At 36.7% G+C, this 22,577-nt stretch overlaps 1 pseudogene; it reads left to right on the top strand.

Annotated features, from left to right (window-relative positions):
- The first annotated feature begins 1,795 nt into the window (after nucleotides 1–1,795).
- The window catches only part of LOC121023589 (piggyBac transposable element-derived protein 2-like), a 44,113-nt pseudogene continuing 23,331 nt past the window's right edge, over nucleotides 1,796–22,577 (top strand).

The raw sequence follows: 22,577 nt of genomic DNA, 5'->3' as shown, positions 1-22,577 counted from the left end.
AATAAGACTCTTAATACAGAAATAAGGATAACAGGGACATCTGGGTGACTCAGTCGGTTAAGCAGGCCTACTTTGGCTCAGGTCATGTTTTGGCAGTTTGTGGATTTGAGCCCTGCATTGGGCTTTCAGCTGTCAGTGCAGACACTGCTTTGGATTCTCTGTCTTCCACTCTCTCTGCCTTTCCCTACTCACACACTCTCTCTCTCTCACAAAAAGAAATAAACATTAAAAAAAGGAAATAAGGAATAACATATAAGAAACAAAGTGCTCAATAAATGAAATAAGAAACATGCTTGATGAAATACACAGCAGGCTGGAAGAAGTAGAAGAATGACTCATTATCCAGTAGACAAAGCATGAGGAAGTAACTAATCTAAGCAAAAAAAGAGAACAAGAATTATGCAAAAAGAGAAAAGACTTAGAGAACTCAATGGCCCAATCAAGTAGAATAACATTCATATTATAGGAGTCCCAGAAGAAAAAGAGAGAGAAAAGGGGCAAAAAAAATATTTGAAGAAATAATAGAAAACTTCCTAATCTCTGAAGGAAACAGATATTGAGATCCAGGAGGCACAAGGAACCTCCCAAAAAATCAACAAAAGCAGATTCACTCCAAGACATATTCTAATTAAATTGGAAACTATAGTGATAACGAATGAACCTTAGTGGCACCTGTGTGGCTAGGTCGGTTGAGCTGAGCGTCTGACTTCAGCTCAGGTCATGATCTCACAGTTGGTGGTCTTGAGCCCCTTGTTGGGCTCTGTGCTAACAGCTTAGAGCCTGTAGCCTGCTTTGGAGTCTGTGTCTCCCTCTTTCTGCCCCTCCTCCACTCACACTCTGTCTCTAAAAAATCAATAAATGTTAAAAAAAAAAACAATGAACCTTAAAAGCAGCAAGATAAGTGGCACTTCAGTGGCTCAGTCAGTTGAGCATGTGACTCTTGATTTTGACTCAGGTCATGATCTCACAGTTTGCGGGATTGAGCTCTGCATCAGAGTCTGCACTGACAGTGCAAAGCCTGCATTGAATTCTCATTCTTTCTCTTTACCCCTCCCCCACTCTAACATGAGTGGGTGCTCTCTTTTATCAAAATAAATTTATTTTGATAAAGTTACAATTTACATTTACAATTTACATTTTTTACAATTTACAATACAATTTACATTTACAATTACATATGGCTTCCCTGAGAGCTCAGGAAAGCCTACAGCATTAAAAGTTGAAATTTTCTGTATCATTTCCCCTTTTTGATCAATAATATTTCTTCAGAAATAAATAATAATCAACTTTATGTCATTATGTCCCTCAAGGCCAGGATCTGCCTCAGATCCATCAAGTCTCTCATTGCTAGGTATGAATAAGCATCTTTTTATCTAGAGTTCATTGTTGGGGGCTCACTTGTTTAAACAGTAGATAATGAGAAGCCTAAAAATGATATATGTTTTCTATTAATTTCAATTGTTGAGCAAGCATAATACGTGTATTTGCCCTAGATTATCTCATCTTACATTTGGTATAGCATTTATAACAATGATATGTGGATAGAAAAAGGGCTCCAATAAGTGCAACCTGAAAAAATAAATGCAGTGGTGGAATGGCTTTGAATAAACAAGAGAAAAAAAAAACAGATAATTCATCACATATGACTTGCATTTTTAATATTTAAATCCAAGTTACTTAACATAGAGAATAATAATGACTTCGAATGACTAAGGAATAGAATTTAGTGATTCATCATTTACATAAAACACCCAGTGCTCATCCAAAATGTGCCCTCCTGGAGGGAGGAGTCAACATGGCAGAGAGGTAAGGGGACCGGAAGTTCCCTTGTCCCTCAAACACAGCAGTATTGAGGCCAGAAGACTTGGAATTCCAGGAATTCAGGCTATAGAGTGACAGAAACATCTCCAGGGGCCCATGGTGCCAACTTGATGGGCCATCAGTGTGTGATTGCAAAGTGGGAGAGATAAAATGGGCAGTTTAGGCATGCAGAGGATGGATCTCCTTTTGTGAAGAGACAAAAGGAAGAGAAAGAGAGGGTGAGAAAATGTTGAACTGTATTTGGACAAGAGAAAAAAAACACAGACTGGGATACAGAAAAAAAAACAAAAAAAAAACAGAGAAAGAACCAATTTCTAACTGCCAAGCTTTCTTCACCCTATTCACACACCTGGAGAGGAGGGGAGCCAGGCCCAGGATCAGTAGCTAGCTCCAAGAAGTAGTCAGAGAGAGCAGTCCACTCTCTTGAGTGCTGTGGGAATAAAGCAAATAGCCATTCAAAGGACAAAAGACCTTGTATGACCCCGCTGGCCAGAGGCTCTTTGTCAGCTGGCTGGTGGAGTGACAGCACCCCAGAACTGGAGACACTGATTGGTATTCTTTAAGACATTAGGGTTTGAATCCAAGCCAAGAGGCCTGGAAGGCAGGGTAGATGGTGGAGCATAATATAGCAGCCCACTCATGCCTGTTCAGCACTGTGAAGGGCCAGAGGACCTTTGCTGGCAGGTGGGGTGAAGTGGCATTTCCCCATAACCAGGGCAGGTGGAATAGGATCTTTTAAGACATTGGGGTTTGAATCCAGCCAAGCACCTGGGAGGCATGGGAGACTGTGGCGCAGAGAAAAACTGGACCACTTGAGCCCATATGGCACTGTGAAAATCCCATGAACAGAGTGGTTTCAGACACCTGGTCTGGGGAAGAGAGACTTGGGTATGGTCATGTTTCTCCCCATCACCAAGGTGGGTTTTGCAGAACAGACAACAGGTCCAGGGTGGAGGTGGGACCTGCCTACACCAAACCATGTGCCTCCATGCCAGGTAATTGTATATGTCACAGAACAAGATTGACACTGAAAGAACCAGACAGTCACAACTTCAGACCAATGAAGCCACTGGTCCCGAGGCGCCGTCAAATATTGGTCCAGTGGTTTTGCATTCTTTGATTTGATTTCTGGTCAATTATTACTTTAGGTTTATGTTTATATATTTATGTTATATTTATATTATGTTATGATATATTATGTTATATATATATATATATATATATATATATATATATATACACATATGTGTGTTTGTGTGTGTGTATTTTTCTTCTTTTTCTTCCCCTTATTTCTTTCCTTCTCTGGTCTGGTTATTCTGGTTTTTGGTGTGTTTAAGCAGACTCTTTTTAACTATTATTTTTGCACCTCTTCTGTATCTTCTTTATTTATTTTTTTCTCTCTGGACTAAGCCATATAGTTTCTCTGATTCTCTGCCTGGTCAATTGTGTTTTTTTTTCTTTTTTTCTTTTCACTGCCCTTGACATTTATCTCTTCTATAGGATAAGGTCTCTTCCACCACCCCATCCTTTTTTAAAAAAAAAATTTCCAGGGATACTTCAACAAAAAATCAAAGCACAATTAGTGGAAGGTCTAAAACACCAATGCAAGTAGGGAGATAAAGCAATTAGAGTCACAACACAGAACATGAAACACACTCCAAAAACACCTCCTGAAGGGCAGGACCCAGACAGCATAAGAATCCTTTTAAATATGGAAATGCTCACAGGCGCACGACTCATAATAAGCTATTAAAACACATAAGGGACAGAAAACTAGCCAATATGATGAAATGGGCGATTTCTCCTTAAAATAAATTCCAGGAATAAATGACAGATAAGGATTTCCTGAAAAATGGATATAAACAATATAACTGACCAAAAATTTAGAATAATAGTCATAGGATTAATAGGTAGCTTGAAAAAAAAAAGCATAGAACAGAAGAGAATATATTGCTGTTGAGATCAAGGAACTACTAAATAGTCATAACAAACTAAGAAATCCTATAAATGAGGTGCAAAATAACTATATTCAGTAACAGCAGGGATGGAGGAGGAAGAGAGGAGATTAAGTTAAATAGAAGGTAAAATTATGGAAAATGATGAAGCCAAGAAAAAGAGAAGAAAACACTAGACCATGAGACAATTAGAGAACTAAATAATTCAATGAAATGTAATAATATTCATATCATAGGAGTTCTGGAAGAATAAGAAGAGAGAAAAAGGGGCAGAAGTTTTACCTAAACAAATTATTGCTGAGAAATTCCCTAATCTAAGGAAGGAAAAGAACTTCCAAGTCCAGGAGGCACAGAGAACTCCCTTCAGATTTAACAGGAATATCTTATCCATGGCATATCATAGTGAAACTGGCAAAATTCAAAGAAAAAGAGAAAATTCTGAAAGCAGCTAAGGACAAAAGGACCCTAACTTACAAGGATAGACACATAAGAGTAGTAGCAGACCTGTCCACTGAAACCTGGCAGGCCAGTAGAATGTGGTGGGAAATATCCAATGTGAAGAATAAAAAAATATGCAGCCAAAAATCTTTTATCCAGCAAGGCTGTCATCCAGAATAGAAGGAGAGATAAAAGTTTCCCATACAACAAAAACTGAAGGAGTTCATGACCACTAAACCAGCCCTGCAAGAGATTCTTAGGGGGACCTGTGAGTGGAATGCTGCAAACACTACAAAGGACCAGAGACATTGCCACAAGCATGAAACCTACAGATAACACAATGACACTAAATCCATATCTTTCAATAATAACTCTGAATGTAAATGGACCCAATGCTCCAATCAAAAGACATAGGGTGTCAGAATGGATTAAAAAAACAAGGCCCATTGTCGACTTGAAGGGAACTTCAGATTGAAACTGTGGATGGAGAAGCATCTATCATGCTACTGGAAGTCAAAACACAATTGGAGTAGCCATTCTTATATCAGACAAACTAGAATTTAAACTAAATGCTGTAACAAGAGTTGGAGAAGGGCATTATATCATAATTACAGTTCCTATCCGTCAAGAAAGCTAACAATTATAAATGTTTATGCTCCCAACTTGGGGATAACCATATATATGCATCAATTAATCACAAACATAAGAAATTTTATTGATATGAATACTGTAAGTGCAGGACACTTTAATACTTCACTTACAGGAACGGGCAGATCACCTAGACAGAAAATCGATAAAGAAACAATGGACTTAAAGATGAAGTCAAGCTTTCACTTTTTGCAGATGACATGATATTATACAGAGAAAACCCCATAGATTCCACCAAAAAACTGTCAGAAGTGATACATGAATTCAGCAAAGGGGGAGGATACATAATTAATATACAGAAGTCATTGCATTCTTATACACTAATGATGAAGCAACAGAAAGACAAATAAAGGAACTGATCCCATTCACAATTCCACCAAGAATCATAAAATACCTAGGAATTTTATGTTTAGAAAAACATAAAATTATGTTTCTGTTTAGAAAATGGTGCTGGAAGAACTGGACAGCAACATGCAGAAGAATGACACTAGACCACTTTCTTACACCATTCACAAAAATAAACTCAAAATGGATGAAGGACGTGAATGTGAGACAGGAAACCATCAAAATCCTAGAGGAGAAAGCAGGAAAAAACCTCTCTGACCTCAGTCGCAGCAATTTCTTATTTGACACATCTCCAAAGGCAAGGGAGTTAGAAGCAAAAGTGAAATATTGGGACATCATCAAGATAATAAGCTTCTGCACTGCAAAGGAAACAATCAACAAAACTCAAAGACAACCAACGGAATGCGAAAATATATTTGCAAATGACATATCGGATAAAGGGCTCCTATCTAAAATCTATAAAGAACTCACCAAACTCCAGACCCAAAAAACAAATAATCCAGTGAAGAAATGGGCAGAAGACATGAATAGACATTCAGATGGCCAACAGGCACCTGAAAAGATGCTTAACGTCACTCTTCATCAGGGAAATACAAATCAAAACCACACTGAGATATCACCTCACACCAGTTACCATGGCTAAAATAAACAAATCAGGAAGCTATAGATGCTGGAGAGGATGTTGAGAAATGGAACCCTCTTGCACTGTTGGTGGGAATGCAAACTGGTGCAGCTGCTCTGGAAAACAGTGTGGAGGTTCCTCATAAAATTAAAAATAGATCTATTGTATGACCCAGCAACAGCACTGCTAGGAATTTACCCAAGGGATACAGGAGTGCTGATGCATAGGGGCACTTGTACCCCTATGTTTATAGCAGAACTTTCAACAATAGCCAAATTATGAAAAGAACTTAAATGTCCATCAACTGATGAATGGATAAAGAAATTGTTGTTTATATACACAATGGAATACTACGTGGCAATGAGAAAGAATGAAATATGGCCCTTTGTAGCAACGTGGATGGAACTGGAGAATGTTATGCTAAGTGAAATAAGTCACAGAAAGAAAGACAGATACCATATGTTTTCACTCCTATGTGGATCCTGAGAAACTTAACAGAAGACCGTGGAGGAGGGGAAGGGGAAAAAATAAGTTAGAGAGGGAGGGACACAAACCACAAGAGACTCTTAAAAACTGAGAATAAACTATGGGTTGAGGGGTAGTGGGAGGGAGGGGAAATTGGGTGATGGGCACTGAGGAGGGCACCTGTTGGGATGAGCACTGGGTGTTGTATGGAAACCAATTTGATAATAAATTTCATATTAAAAAATAAAAAAAAAGTAGCAATGGCCTTGAATGATACCTTGGACCAGATGGACTTGGCAGATACATTGAGAACTTTACATCCAAAAGCAGTAGAATACACATTCTTTGCAAGTGCACATGGAACATTCTCCAAGATGGATCACATACTGTGTCACAAAACAGCCCTCAGTTAATATAAAATAATTGAGATCATACCATGCATATTTTCTAGTCACAACAGTATGATACTTGAGATCAACAACAAGAAAAAATTTGGAAAGCCCCTAAATGCATGGACATTAAAGAACATCCTACGGAAGAATGCATTGGTCAGCCAGGAAATTAAAGATTACATATATATATATATATATATATATATATATATATATATATACACACACACACACACACACACACACACACACACGCATGCACGCACACACACACAACAAAGGAAAATGAAAACAGGACATTAGAAACATTTTGACATGCAGCAAAGACAGTCCTAATAGGAAAAGGCATTACAATCCAGGCTTATCTCAAGAAACAAGAACAATCCCAAATACAATATATAACAGCACACCTAAGAGTACTAGAAACAGAAGAGGAACGAAACCCCAAAGTCAGCAGAAGAAGTGAAATAATAAAGGTCACAGCAGAAATAAACAATTTGGAATCCCAAAACAAAACAAAACAAAACAAAACAGTAAAACAGATCAATGTATCTAAGAACAGGATTTTGGAAAATAAACAAAATTGATAAACCTATAGCCAGATTTTTCTTTTTTTTAAAATGTTTTTCAACGTTTTTTATTTATTTTTGGGACAGAGAGAGACAGAGCATGAATGGGGGAGGGGCAGAGAGAGAGGGAGACACAGAATCGGAAACAGGCTCCAGGCTCTGAGCCATCAGCCCAGAGCCTGACGCGGGGCTCGAACTCATGGACCGCGAGATCATGACCTGTATAGCCAGATTTTTCAAACAGAAAAGAAAGAGAACCATAATGATACAATCATGAATGGAAATGGATTTATCACCACAAATCCCTTATAAATAAAAGCAATTCTCAAAGAATATTATGAGAAATTATACATCAAGAAACTGGACAACCTGGAAGAAATGGACCAATTCCTAGACACCCACACACTACCAAAATTCAAACAGGAAGAAATGGGAGACTGAAGAGACCCATAATCAAAGAACTTGACTCAGTTATCAAAAACCTCCCAGCAAATTAGAGTCCTGGGCCATATGGCTTCCCAGGGGAATTCTACCAGACATTTAAAGCAGAGTTAATACCTATCCTTCTCAAGCTGTTACAAAAACATTGAAATGGAAGGAAAGCTTCCAGATTCATTTTACAAAGCCAGCATTACTTTGATTCCTAAACCAGACAGAGACCCCACTAAAAGGAGAATTACAGGCCAATTCCCCTGATGAAAATGGATGCGAAAATTCTCAACAAGATACTAGCAAATTGAATTCAACAGTATATCAAAAGAATTATTCACCATGATCGAGTGGGATTCATTCATAGGCTGCAGGGCTGGTTCAACATTCACAAATCAATCAATTTGATACATTACATTAATAAAAGAAAGCATAAGAACTGTATGATTCTGTCAATAGGTGCAGAAAAAGCATTTGACAAAATACAGCATCTTATAATAAAAACCCTCCAGAAAGTCAGGATAGAACGAACATACCTCAACATCATAAAAGCCATTTATGAACAGCACACAGCTAATATCGTCCTAAATCAGGAAAAATGGAGATCTTTCCCCTGGTGATCAGGAACACGGCAGGAATGTCCACTCTCACCACTGTTTTTTAACATCGTGTTGGAAGTCGTAGCATCAGCAATCAGACAGCAAAATGAAATGAAATGCATCCAAATTGGGAAAGAAGTGAAACTTTCACTTTTCACAGATGACATGGTACTCTACATGGAAAACCCTAAAGATTCCACGAAAAAGCTTCTAGAACTGATACATGAAATCAGCAAAGTTGAATAATACAAAATAAATGTGCAGAAATCAGTTGCATTTCTATACACAAATAATGAGGCACCAGAAAGAGAAATCAAGAAATCAATCCAATTTATAATTGCTCCAAGAACCATAAAATAGCCAGGGATAAACCTAAACAAAGATGTAAAAGTGCTGTATGCTTAAAACTATAGAAAACTTTTGAAGTAAATTGAAGAAGACGCAAAGAAATGGAAAAATATTTCGTACTAATGGGTTGGAAGAACAAACATTGTTAAAATAACAATACTAACTAAAACAGTCTACACATTCAGTGCAATCCCAATCAAAATTGCTCTGACATTCTTCTCAAAGCTAGAACAAACAATCCTAAAATTTGTATGGAACCACAAAGGACCATTTATAGACAAACATACATTGAAACAGAAAAACAAAGTGGGAGGCATCACAATCCCAGACTTAACCTCTACTACAAAGCTGTGATCACCAAGACAGCATGGTACTGGCACAAGAACAGACACATAGACTGATGGAATAGAAACGAAAGTGTACAATTGAACCCATAAATGTATGGCCACCTAATCTTTGATGAATCAGGAAAGAGTATCTAATGGAAAAAAAAAGACAGTATCCTTAGCAAAAGGTGCTGGGAGAACTGCATAGCACCATGCAGAAGAAGGAATGAAAGCAAAATTGAATTATTGGGACCTCATCAAGATAAAAATCTCCTGCACTGCAAATGAAACAATCAACAAAACGAAAAGCAACTGATGAAATGAGAGAAGATATTTGCAAATGACATATTGGATAAAGGGTTAGTATCCAAAATATGTAAAGAACTTACCAAAGTCAATACCAAAATCAGATAATCCAGTGAAGAAATGGTCAGAAGACATCACTAGACACTTTTTCAAAGAAAAACTCCAGAGGGCCAACAGACACATGACAAGATGCTCAACATCACTAATCATTAGGTAAATACAAATCCAAATGGCATTGAGATACCACCTCACGTTGGTCAGAGTGGAAAAAAAAAAAAACTCAGGAAACAACAGATGTTGGTTGTCAAGGATGTGGAGAAAACGGAACCCTCTTGACTGTTGGTGAGAATGTAAACTGGTGCAGCCACTCTGGAAAACAGTATGGAGGTTCCTCAAAAAATTAAAAATAGAATTACCCTTTGACACTACTAGGAATTTATCCAAAGGATACAGGAGTGCTGATACATAGGAGCACTTGTACCCCAATGTTTACAGCAGCACTTTCAACAATAGCCAAATTATGGAAAGAGCACAAATGTCCACCAACTGATGAATTGAGAAATAAGATGTGGTTTATATATACAATGGAAACTACTTGGCAATGAAAAAGAATTAAATCCTGACGTTTGCAACAACATGAATGGAACTGGAGGGTATTATGCTAAGTGAAATAAGTCAGTCAGAGATAGATAAAATGTGTTTTCACTCACATGTGGAACTTGAGAAACTTAACAGAAGACACTGGGGGAAGGAAGAGGAAAAATAGTTTCAAACAGAGAGGGAGACAAACCATAAGAGATCCTTAAATACAGAGAACCAACTCAGGGTTTATGGGGGGGGTGAGGGATGAGTGAAATGGGTGATGGGTATTGAGGATTGTACTTGTTGGGATGAGCACTGGGTATTGTATGTAAACGATGAATCACAGGACTCTATCCCCAAAACCAAGAGAACACTGTATACACTGAATGTTATGTAACTTGACAATAAATTATATATATAAACAAACAAACAAATAAAAAGAGCCCTCCTAAATGGCCGTCATCATTTAGCCCATCTCCCTACCCAACACCCGACCAGCAACTCTCATTTTGTTCTCTGTATTTAAGAGTCTCTTATGGTTTGTCTCCCTCTCTGTTTTTATCTTATTTTTGCTTTCCTTCTGCTTTGTTCTGCTTTGTTTCTTAAATTCCACATGTGTGAAATCATATATTTGTCTTTCTCTGAATGACTTATTTCCCTTAGCATAATATATCCTAGTTCAATCGACACTGTTGCAAAATACAAAAGTTAATTGTTTTTTATTGTTGAGTAGTATTCCATTGTGTATATATATATATATATATATATATATATATATATATATATACCACATCTACTTTATCCATTCATCAGTTGATAGGTATTTGGGATTTTTCCATACTTTGGCTATTGTCGATATTGCTGCTATTAACATTGGGGTGCATAAGCCCCTTTGAATGGGCATTTTCATATCCTTTGAATAAACTCTTAATAGTGAAATTGCTGGGTCATAAGGTAGATCTATTTTTAATTTCTTGAGGAACCTCGACACTGTTTTCTGAGCAGCTGCACCAGGTTGCATTCCCACGAGCAGTGTAAAGTGTTCCTCTTTCTCCTCTTTGCCAATATCTGTTGTTGTCTGAGTTGTTAGTTTTAGACCTTCTGACACGTGTGAGGTAGTATCTCATTGTGGTTTTCATTTGTATTTCCTTGATGATGTGTATGTTGAGCATCTTTTCATATGTGTGTTAGACATCTGGAAATCTTTGGAAAAGTGTCTATTCATGTCTCTTGCTCACTTCTTCACTGAAGTATTTGTTTTTAGGTGTTGAGATTGATATGTTCTTTATAGATTTTGGACGCTAGACATTTATCCCATTTTTCATTTCCAAATATCTTCTCCCATTCCATCTGTTGCCTTTTAGTTTTGCTGATTGTTTCCATCACTGTGTGGAAGCTTTTTATCTTGATGAGGTCTCAGTAGTTCACTTTTGTTTTTATTTCTCTTGCCTCCAGAGACATATGCAGGTAGAAGTTGCTGTGGTCGAGGTCAAAGAGGTTGTTGCCTGTTTTCTCCTCTAGGATTTTCATGGCTTCATACCTTTGTGCCAGTACCAGACAGTCTCAATGATTATAGCTTTGTAATACAGTCTAAATTCCTCAAATGTGATGCCTACAGCTTTGGTTTCTTTTTCAACATTACTTTGCCTATTCAGGGTCTTTTCTGGATGCATACAAATTTTAGCATTGTTTGCTCTAGCTTTGAGAAGAATGCTGGTGTAATTGTTAGGGATTGCATTGAATAAGTCGATTGCTTTGGGTAGTATCAACATTTTAACAATATTTGTTCTTCAAATCCATGAGTATGGAATGTTCTTCATTTTTGTGTGGAAGAAATCCATCCATTTTCATAGCTTACTATATTTTTCAGTGTATACATATTTCACCTCTGGTTAGGTTTATTCCTAGGTATTTTATAGTTTTGTGCAATTTTAGTTGGGATTGATTCCTTGATTTCTCTTTCTGGTGCCTCATTATTGGTGTATAGAAATGCAAACAATTTCTGTACATTTATTTTATATCCTGTATTTTTACTGAATTTATTTATCCATTCTAGCAGTTTTATAGTGGCGTCTTTTGGGCTTTCCACATCTGGTATAATGTCATCTGTGAAGAGTGAAAATTTGACTTCTTCCTTACTGATTTGGAGACCTGTATTTCTTTTTGTTATCTGAATACTGAGGCTAGGACTTCCAACAATATGTTGAATAACAGTGTTGAGAATCAGCATCCCTGTCATGTTCCTAACCTTAGGAGGAAATTTCTAAGCTTTTTGCCATGGAGGATATTAGCTTGGATATTTCATATATGACCTTTATAATCTTGAGATATGTTCCTTCTATCACTACTTTCTTGAGGGTTTTTATTCAAGAAACAATGCTGTATTTTGTCAAATGCTCTTTGTGCATCTCTTGAGAGGGTCATGTGCTTCTTATCCTGTCTTTGATTAATGTGATGCATCATATTGTATATTTGAAGATATTGAACCAGCTTTGTATACTGGGAATAAATCCCACTTGATTGCCTTGTCATCAAGATAGTATGGTACTGACACAAAAACCGACACATAGATAAATGGCACAGAATACATAACCCAGAAATTCACCCCCAAATGTATGGCCACTGATCTTGACAAAGCCAGAAAGAATATCCAATGGAACAAAAAAAGCAAGCTCTTTTAATGTATTGCTGGATCTGGTTTGCTAGTATCTTATTGTGAATTTTTGCATCCATATTCATCAGGGACAATGGTCTGTAGTTCCCCTTTTTAGTGGGGCCTTTGTCTGGTTTTGGAATAAAGGTAATGCTGGCCTCATAGAATGAGTTTGGAAGTTTTCCTTCCATTTCTATTTTTTTGGAGCAGCTTCAAAAAATAGATGTTAACTCTTTAAATGTTTGGTGGAATTGCACTGGAAAACTATTCAGTCCTGGACTCCATTTTATTGGGAGACTTTTTATTATTGGTTCAATTTCTTTACTGAATATGTGTTTGTTCAAATTTTCTATTTCTTCCTGTTTCCATTTTGGTAGTTTATATGTTTTCAGGAATTTGTTCATTTCTTCCAGATTTCCCAATTTGTTGGCATATGATTGCTCGGGTATTCTATTTATTGATCCTATTTCTGTGGTGTTGGTTGTGATCTCCTTCATTTGTGATTTTATTTATTTGGCCGTTCACGTTTTATTTTTGATCAATCTGACTAGTGGTTTATCAATTTTGTTAATTCTTTCAAAGCACCAGCTCCAGATTTTATTGATCTGTTTTACTGTTTTGTTTTGTTTTGATTTTTGTATCATTGACCTTTGTTCTAATCTTTATTATTTTCCTTCTTCTGCTGATTTTGAGCTTTATTTGCTCTTCTTTTCCCAGGTCTTTTAGTTCTAAAGTTAGGTCGTGTAGTTGACATCTTTCTTCCTTCATAGGAATGCCTGGATTGCTATGTACTTCCCTCTTCTGCATTTGTTGCATCCCTAAGGTTTGGGACAGTTGTGTTTTTATTTTTATTGTCTTCCATGTAATTTTTCACTTCCTCTTTCATTTCTTTGTTAACCCATTCATTCTCTAGTAGGATGTTCTTTAATCTTTATATACTCATGGGCTTTCCAAATTTTTTCTTGTAGTTTATTTTGAGGTTCATAGAATTGTGGTCTGAAACTATGCAACATATGATCTCAATCTTTTTGTTCTTGGTGAAGGTTGATTTGTGACCTAGTATGTGATATATTCTGGAAAGTGTCCATTGTGCACTTGGGAAGAATATGTGTTCTGCTTCCTTAGGATAAAATGTTCTGAATATATCTGTTATGTCCAACAGTCCTATGTGTCATTCAAAGCCATTGTTTCCTTGTTGATTTTCAGCTACATGATCTATCCATTGTTGTAAGTGTGATTTTGGAGTACTCTACTATTATTGTATTATTATCAATGAATGTATTTATCTTTGTGATTAATTGACTTATATGTTTGTGTATTTTCACATTGAGGGCATAGGTATTTACAATTGTCAGATCTTGGTGGATAGACCCATTAATTATGATATAATGTCCTTCTTCATCTCTTCTTACAGTCTTCACTTTAAAGTTTGATTTGTCTGATATAGATAAGGTTACTCCAGTTTTATTTTGATTACCATTAGTGTGATAGATAGTTTTCCATCCTATCACTTTCAATCTGAAGGTATCTTTTGGTCTAAAGTAAGTCTCCCGTAAGCAGCATATAGATGAGTCTTGTTTTATTATCCATTCTGATACCTTATATCATTTGATTGGGGCATTAGTCCATTTACCTCTAGAGTGAGTACTGAAAGATATGAATTTAGAACCATTGTGTTGCCTGTAGAATTGGTGTTTCTGGTACTGTTCTCTGTACTTTCTAGTCTTTGTTGCTTTTGGTCTGTTTTGTCTTGTCTTGTCTTGTCTTGTCTCAATTCAAAGAGCCCCCCTTAAAATTTCTTGCAGGGCTGGTTTACTGGTAACACATTCCTTTAGTTTTTGTTTGTCTTGGAAACTCTTTATCTTCCTTCCATTTTGAATGACAGCCTTGCTGGATAAATAATTCTTGGCTGCATATTTTTTTTCTGATTCAGCACATTTGAATATATTCTGCCTCTCCTTTCTATCTTGCCCAGTTTCTGCGTATAGGTCTGCTGTGGACTTATTTTTTTCTTTGTGGCTTTCATGATTCTTTCCTTGTCTGTGTGTTTTGTGAATTTGTCAATGATATGCCTTGGTGATGATCAGTTTTTCTTAAATCTAACTGGAATTCTCTGTGATTCTTGGATTTTAATGTCCGTGTCATTCCCCAGATTAGGAAAGTTTTCCCCTATATTTCACTCACAGAAACCTTTTGCCTCTTTTTCTTTCTTCATCTTCTGGGACTCCTATGATTCGGATGTTATTCCTTTTAAATAAGTCACTGAGTTCTCTAAGTCTTGTACCGTGACCTTTTGCCTTTGTTTCCCCCTTTTCTCTGCTTCATTATTCTTCACAATTTTATCTTCTTAATCGCTGATTTGATGCTCTGCTTTGTACATTCTTGCTGTTGTCTCATCCCTTCAAGATTGCATCACAGTTACAGATTTTTAACTTTGGCCTCACTAGATTTTATTTCTTTCATCTCCACAGAAAGAGAGTATCTGGAGTCTTCTATGCTTTTTTCACCCCAGCTACCATTCTTATTATGATGGTTCTAAATCCTATTCCAGACATCTTACTTTTATCTTTGTTGATTAAGTCCCTGGCTATCATTTCTTCCTGTTATTTCTTTTGGAGTGAATTCCTTCATTTTGTCCTTTTGGAGGAAGAAAAAAATTAACAAAATAAAAAATAAATTAAATTAAAAAAATTAAAATAAAACAAAAAATAAAATAAAAGAAGCTAGATTCTTTGTGTGTTTTTATCTTCTTGTTGAAAGAAGCTTGATAGCAGAGAGGAAAAAGGAAAGGAAGTTTAAAAAAATGTTAAGAAAAAGTTTAAAAATTAAAAAATACATATATAATAAAATAGAATAAAAATTTTAAACAATAAAAATAAAATAAATAAAAAGTATATTTTCTTTTTCTATATTCAAGAAAAAGAAAAAAAAGGAAGAAAAAATAAAACAATATAAGAAAAATCAGAAGCAAAGAAAATGAACAAATAAATGAATCAGCAAACAGAATGAAATCTGAGTGACATTACATCCAGTCTCCCTTAGAAATGAAACTATGAAGCACTCTATACTCCATACAGTAAGGAGGTTGAGTGACTTGTACTAAAATTCTAGGGTATGTACTTGGAAGGCACAGTTCAGTGAGGTTTGGTATAATAGCTCGGTTCTCCACTAACTGGTGCTGCTTAGCTCAATGGAGTGGGTTAGTGTAGGACACATGTGCAGGAGAGGAAGAAAGGGCTTCACTGGGCTCTGTAATCTCTGGTGCAGGAACTTTGAGATCTCTCAGACCCATGATCAAGCACCCTTCCTTTGCCTTAGGCTTCTGTCCTCTCTTCACCTCTATCCTGTCCAGTTCCAAACTGTCTGCCTACCAGGTTGTATCTCCCTCCAGAGTTGTATCTCAGATAGGGCTGTGTTTCAAAAGCCTGCACTTCAGAGATTCCCCATGTCTTGGACCCACACCTAGTACCTGTGGGAAGGTCTAACTGAGCAATGGCCAGGTATCTGCTTGCCCCAGAAAATATTCATGTTATGCCCAGCAGAGGTTCAGGGATTACGGCAAATCACAGCACCCAGTCAGCACCCGTTTTGCCACACCCTGGTGTCTTTGTTCCCATACCAGCAAATGTGGTTGCTCTCCAGGGTCCTCTGGGACCTTATGACCTCTACCAAATGTTCTCCAAGGAGGGGGACCACTTCTCTCATGTGGCACACAGACCCCTCAGACCCCCCTCCCTCCTTCTGGGGATTCACCCTACTTCCTCACCAGAGCATCGCCAGGCACTGAGTTCCAAAACTTCAGATTCTATGCTCCACTGTTTATAGAATCCTGGTGATATTGAATATCTCTTTTTTAGTCAGTGGTTTTGGACAACAGATTTCTTATTCATTCCCCTGAGAGTGTTTTCACTCCTTCTGTCTTTCTCTCCAGCTACTTTCAGTAGGAGTGCTTTTGTTGCACAATCAACATATGCTGCAATCTCCCCCTTTCTCTTTCTCTCTCTGTCCTTTCTCAGTGAAAACCACTCCCTTACTTCTGTGGCTTTTCTTTCCCCCAGTTTACCTCCCCACACTGTGTGCCTGCCAAGTTCTGTGGCTCCAGGTATGCAGATTGTTGCATTAATCCTCAGATCAATTTCCTATGTGTTCAAAATGGTTTGATGGTGATGTAGCTGCATTTCAGGGATGAAACAAGCTCAGGGTCTCAATGATGCTCCACTGTCTTTACTCCTGTTGATATTCTTGAATTAATTGTAAAACTTGTTTTCCTCCTTTGTCAACAGTTATTTGTGCTTTATGGAATGTTTGTGATAATTGATTAAAATTTAATTATATTATTAGTTATTATATGTAACATTTTCTCTGGCAAATTGATTCCTGTAGATATTATATCTTGGGGTGTGTGCAGTTCCATTTCCCAGAGCATTTGAATATCAATACCTATGTTAGAAAAATTGTCATTAACCTGTGGTGATAGTAGTTGTGTGACAAATCCAGTTTTACACCAAATAGAGGTGAAAACACAGGAAAATACATTACAATACATGTGAACGATTTTTATAGAGGTGTTCTGTTGCCACCCCCCCCCGAAAATTTCTTTTACCAATATACCATATGTTAGATTGATCTGGTTTCATAATAATAAGGCAGGTTGTTGTAAATTCTGTACTCCTTTATTGTTCTGGACAGAGGTATGTCACTTTTATCATCACAAACACCGATAGATATTCACATACAAAATGTATTATTATGCAGTAAAGTCCATCTTGCTCCAATAGGAAGAATACACATAGAATTAATAAGCATCCCAACTACCCACTAATTGAACATCATAACTATGATTTGTGACTAATTTATGCATAACGGCAGTGGGAGAACAATGATGTAAGTTACAAGTTCCTTTAGTAATTTTCTGTAGGTTAGGGTGACTATGTAGTTTCCATAAATTAATATTTTGGGCTGCTGCTGTTAACACAGATGACATTGATTCATTGTCAGTTTTAATACATCTGAATTAATTTATCAGATAAACCTTGTTGCCTTAAACTGCATGTCTTTTCCCATTGCTGAGCACAGGCATTTGCTGCCATAGGGTTTTGGGTTTGGACTAGCCAATTTATCAGTTTTAAGTTATCAGCCCAGGTAGCTTTACAACATTGACTCTCATCTTGAAGTATCTACTCTAGTTTCCCCTTTTCTACAAGTTTATGTGTCTTTTCAGTATACCTTTACTTAGTAAAGGCAAATTCTGCTTGCCCTAAAATTCCAAATTCTACACCAAGGCTCCCAAAGCTTGCTTTGTTCTTTGGAGCTAATATTGTTTAATCCACCATAGGTGCTATTGTCATTGTAATCTAACAGAATTAGTACAGTTAGGGTACAAATTTTGAACCCCCAAAATGTTGAGTTCTCCATGTAATATTAATTGGGTATTAGTTACTTCTAAGTACAATTTGGTTTGGGTGTATCAAAGGGCTTCACATAACCTTCCTGATCTTAATAGTCAAATTAGTATATGGGGGAGGTTGTGACCACCAAGCGTTTTTTTTTTTTCTTTCTTTCTTTTATTTTTTTAAAGGTTTTCATTCCTTTTGTTTGTTTGTCTTAATTTATTCCATCCAAAAATCATGGCTCGTGTATACATTGAATATTTTGACAGCTAGGACAAGCTGCTGCTAATAGTTGTCTTTCATATTCTGCAATCTTTTGCAAGATAATTATTTAAATTTATTGAAACACAGTGATAAAATTGTTGAATATTATAAATTGTATAGGTAGGATTTGAATTTGGTGATATTTATTGGAACATTCATCCTATCATGTGTCTCCTATAATAAATATATCCCAACAAGTAAGCACCAAAAGTTAAAGGCAATTTGAGATATTCCATGAAGTCATAAACATGTGGTGTAAGTTGTCATTAGAGTGTATATCTGTGGTGCTCTTGCATGTGAGATTAGCAAAAATAGCATGTAACAAGATTTTATCAGGGTGTAATGGAAAAGGGGGTGGAGATAAACATTCAGGTTTAACATCATCTAAGTTTACAGAGTTACAAACATAATGAAAAAAGAACAGGCCTGGTCCTCAATCTTAGGAGTAGATGCCTACTCAGTTGCCATCTGCTTCTCATCCTGGTTAACAGCAAATGTTGTTTTAGGAGGAGCCCAGTGTCAGAAATAAGAGTTGAAGTCCAATCGGGTGAAGGTGACTTTTTTTAAGATGAGAAACATGGATCCATGAGTTTATCTCCTTTAAGTTGGAGGTACAGGAATATGTTAAGAGTACCTGATAATGTCCTTTCCTTCTCTCTCTCTCTCTCTCTCCTTCAACTGGGAACTCATTTAGGAAGGAGTCAGAAATCAAAGCAGTACTTTGTTTTAGGATCTGAATTAGGCCTTGGCAAGAGGATAGAATATTACCTTTTAATAAGGTGGGCTCATATTACCCTTCATTAAACCTCATAAGTCATCCTGTTATCATTTCGAACAGGTGAAGTTTATGTTTGCCTAAAGGAGTAGACCTGAAGCTCAAGCACACCAGGGTAGAGGTTTTGGCCATGGTAGGTTAAAAGCTTCAGTAAATTTTGTTAATTAAATTTTAATTGTGCCATTAGTTCTTCCTACCGATCCAGAAGATTGAGGATGAAAGCACAGTGAAAATGCTGCATTATTGGCCAAACATTGCATATTGCTTTGTTCTTTGAAATGGGAGCCTTTGTCACTATGTAGTTCTGAAGGAATGCTCCAATCAGGAATAATTACTTTCAGTTAATATTTTAGCTACTATGAGGGAAGTAGCTCTCTGACAGGGAAAGACTTTGACCCAATGAGAAAACATGCAACTCATAATCAAAACACATTTATATCCTTGAGTAAGCAGTAAATGAATAAAGTTGGTTTGCCATCCTTCAAAGGGACCCTTTGGGAAGGGAAAAAACCTGGAGATCCATGGAAGGCTTGTGTTTATGACAAATTTTACACCATTTATATAGCTTATAAGCATCTGTTGGAGAGAGTTTCCAAATGTATTGTTTTCCCCACATTACCATTTTTCAGATCCCTAATTAATTAATTGATGAAAATTTAATAAAAGGGGCATGTGGGAAGTAATAGAAACAATGTGTTTTCCATTGGCCCTTCCCATATCTGTGAGGGGTGGTCTAATTTTCTTCCTTCTTCTTCCATGGTCGTTGGTTTTTGTTTTATTTTTTTTTTCCTTAGAAGCATTTTTTTTGTGCCTGCAAAATATTTTTTTATGTTCATTTATTTATTTTGAGAGGGAGAGAGCATGGGTGAGGAGCATAGACTGAGGGAAAGAAAGAATCACAAGCAGGCTCCATGCTGTCAGCACAGAGCCTGACATGGAGCTTGATCTCATTAATCCTGAGATTACAACTAGAGTTGAAATCTAGAGTTGGACACTTAAACGACTGAGTCATCCAGGTGCTACAGGAAATGTTTATTTTAATTAAACGGAATTAGGATTAAAGGAACACTCAAGAATATGGGTAGACTTCAACTTTAAGGCTGCCTGTTTAACAGCTGAACTAGATAAATGGTTTCCTTTAGTTCTGCGGTGTCTGCCTTGCATGTCCAAGAATTTTTATAATAGAAAGTTGCTTTAGTAATTGTATAGCTTTCAGTAATTGGAATGCGTGTTTTCCATTTTTAAGTTTGTCTAGTAGAGGTCAGAAATTCTCTTTGTTTCCATAGCACGCCAAAGTAATGAGTGGGTCCAAAAGCATAATGGCTTTCACTATAAATATTAGCCATTTTACGTTTTGTTAGCTGGCAAGCCCTGATAAGAGCTTACTTAACAGTTGAGTTTACTTAACAGTTGGTAAATAAGAGCTTCCAGTAATATCAGTTAATGATGTGATAGCGTGCCTAGCTTGGTAATGTCCTTGTTCATCCTTAGATATACTTGTTTGGGGACCATGTTTGGTCTGTATAATCAAGAGTCATTCCCTGTAAATCATTTCCTGGTATAAGAATATAATTGGTTAACATAATACAATCATTGCTATTAAGGTGTGAAGTGCCCTCTGGTGTGAGTAGTAAAGTGGCAAGGTTCAGATTACGACATTGCATTAGCGTGTTGTTGGTTGCAGTTAATCAGAGTAATTCATAAGAAGCAAGTTGGCTAGCAGAGAACTGTAGGATATGATGATAATTCAGAATGGCTTCAGTTAAGGGAGTCACATAATTAAAAGACTGCTCATAATTATTTCTTCGGTGGCTTTACAGAGGAGTGCTGTGGCAGAAAATGCCCATTAACAAGGGTGGGGTGGTGGAATCCCTTAGTTACCGAATCTTGTTGTGGCTATAATATCCTGGTGGCCAATAGTAATCACTATGTTTTTAAGCTAATACTCATAGGGAATGTCCTTTATCTTCATGTTTAAATAGGAAAAAAAAAGGTAATTTATAGGTAAGTTGACCTAAAGCAGGGGTTTGAGTTAATGTAGACTTTAGTATTTCTACAGTTTTTCAACCTTCAGGGGTCAAGGTTATGGGGCCAGATTGGTTTAACTTTAACAGATTTTTTTAAAGTTTCCTTATTTATTTGTGGGTATGAGAGAGACATAAAGAGAATCTAAAGTAGGCCCTGTGCTGTCAGTGTGGAGCCTGACACAGGCTGGACCATGAGATCATGACTTGAGCAGAAACCAAGACCTATAAACTTAACTGACTGAGTGCCCTTATCTTTAATAGATTCTATAAAGTTTGAACTATAATGGGAAAAATCAGGCATCCAATTTTGGCAATAGCTTATAAGCCCTATAAATCCTCTTAGTTGTCCCTTGGTTTTGGGTAAATGAAAACCCAAAATTCCTCTTATTGTTTCAGCATTTGTCAATAGGCCATCTTTTGATATCATCCTAGTCTCGTGGTATTTTACCATAGGTAAGCAAAATTGCAACTTGTCTCATAAGATTTTGTGGTCCTAAAAGACCAGTTGTTTTAACAAAATAGTGTCCTTTTGACAATCTGTTTCTGTGTTTAAGCATAGCAGTAAGCCATCTACATATTGAATGAGAGAAGAGTGTTGAGGAAAAGTCTCATTTTCAAAATCAGCTTCTAAGATCTGGGAAAAAATATGTGGGGTTTTCACCATATCCCTGTGGCCTTACAGTCCAGGTATATTGATGACCTTCCTAGGAGAAGGCAAATAGATACTGACTATCCTTATTTGCATGAATGTTAAAAAAAGCACCACATAGGTATATTACTGAAAAATATTGGGCATAAGTTGGTACAGCATAAAGTCTTGTGTGGGGATTAGAAACTCTAGGTTGTCTTGGCATGACGATGGTGTTTACAGCTTTCAAATCTTGGACACATCTGCATATTTACCATAAGTTTTTTTGTTTTTTTTTTAACCAGAAATACTGCAGTATTACAAGGGCAAGCACCAGGAATAAGTGCCTTTTTTATGTAGTCTAGAATAATTGGCTAAATCCCATTTGTGGGTTTGGATTTTAATATATATTGTCAAATACTGGGCAGGTTTGGATTAATCTATAGGTATTTCATTTGGAGTGGCACACTTGATTTTTCTTATATCACTAGAAGAAGTAAACCATAATTGTTCTGGAACCTGAGATAATAAATGTTTACTAAGTTTACAGACTTGATTAGCTTGATTTAAATCCATAATCCTTTCAGAAATATATTTCTGAGTTTCAATCATATTTTCTAAATTTAAAAACAATTTTCCTTTCTGTGAGAAAGAGATATGAGTATTATATTTGTCTAAAAATCATGACAAATTAGATGGATTGGATCACAATCTACCAAAAGTAAAATATGATGTCCTGTTACATCTCTGAGTTGGAAAGTCATAGGTTTAGATTTATATACCTGAAGAGGTTGATTTGACACCCTTATCATTTGGATCATTTCTTTACCCTGAAGAAGAGGACCCTGTATCACAGTAAGGTTAAGTACAGATCATGTGTCTCCTGTGTCCATCAAAGCCTTATTAATTGCCCCTTCTATAATAACATCAAATTCTCCCAAGGTTTTGGTAAGGGTTAAGGGGATTGCCTTCTTGATTTTATCAGAGCAACCCTA

This window comes from Herpailurus yagouaroundi, unplaced genomic scaffold (assembly GCF_014898765.1).
Source record: "Herpailurus yagouaroundi ecotype Mexico unplaced genomic scaffold, PumYag 566, whole genome shotgun sequence".
NCBI lineage: Eukaryota > Metazoa > Chordata > Mammalia > Carnivora > Felidae > Herpailurus > Herpailurus yagouaroundi.
This window is presented reverse-complemented; position numbering and strand designations above follow the sequence as displayed.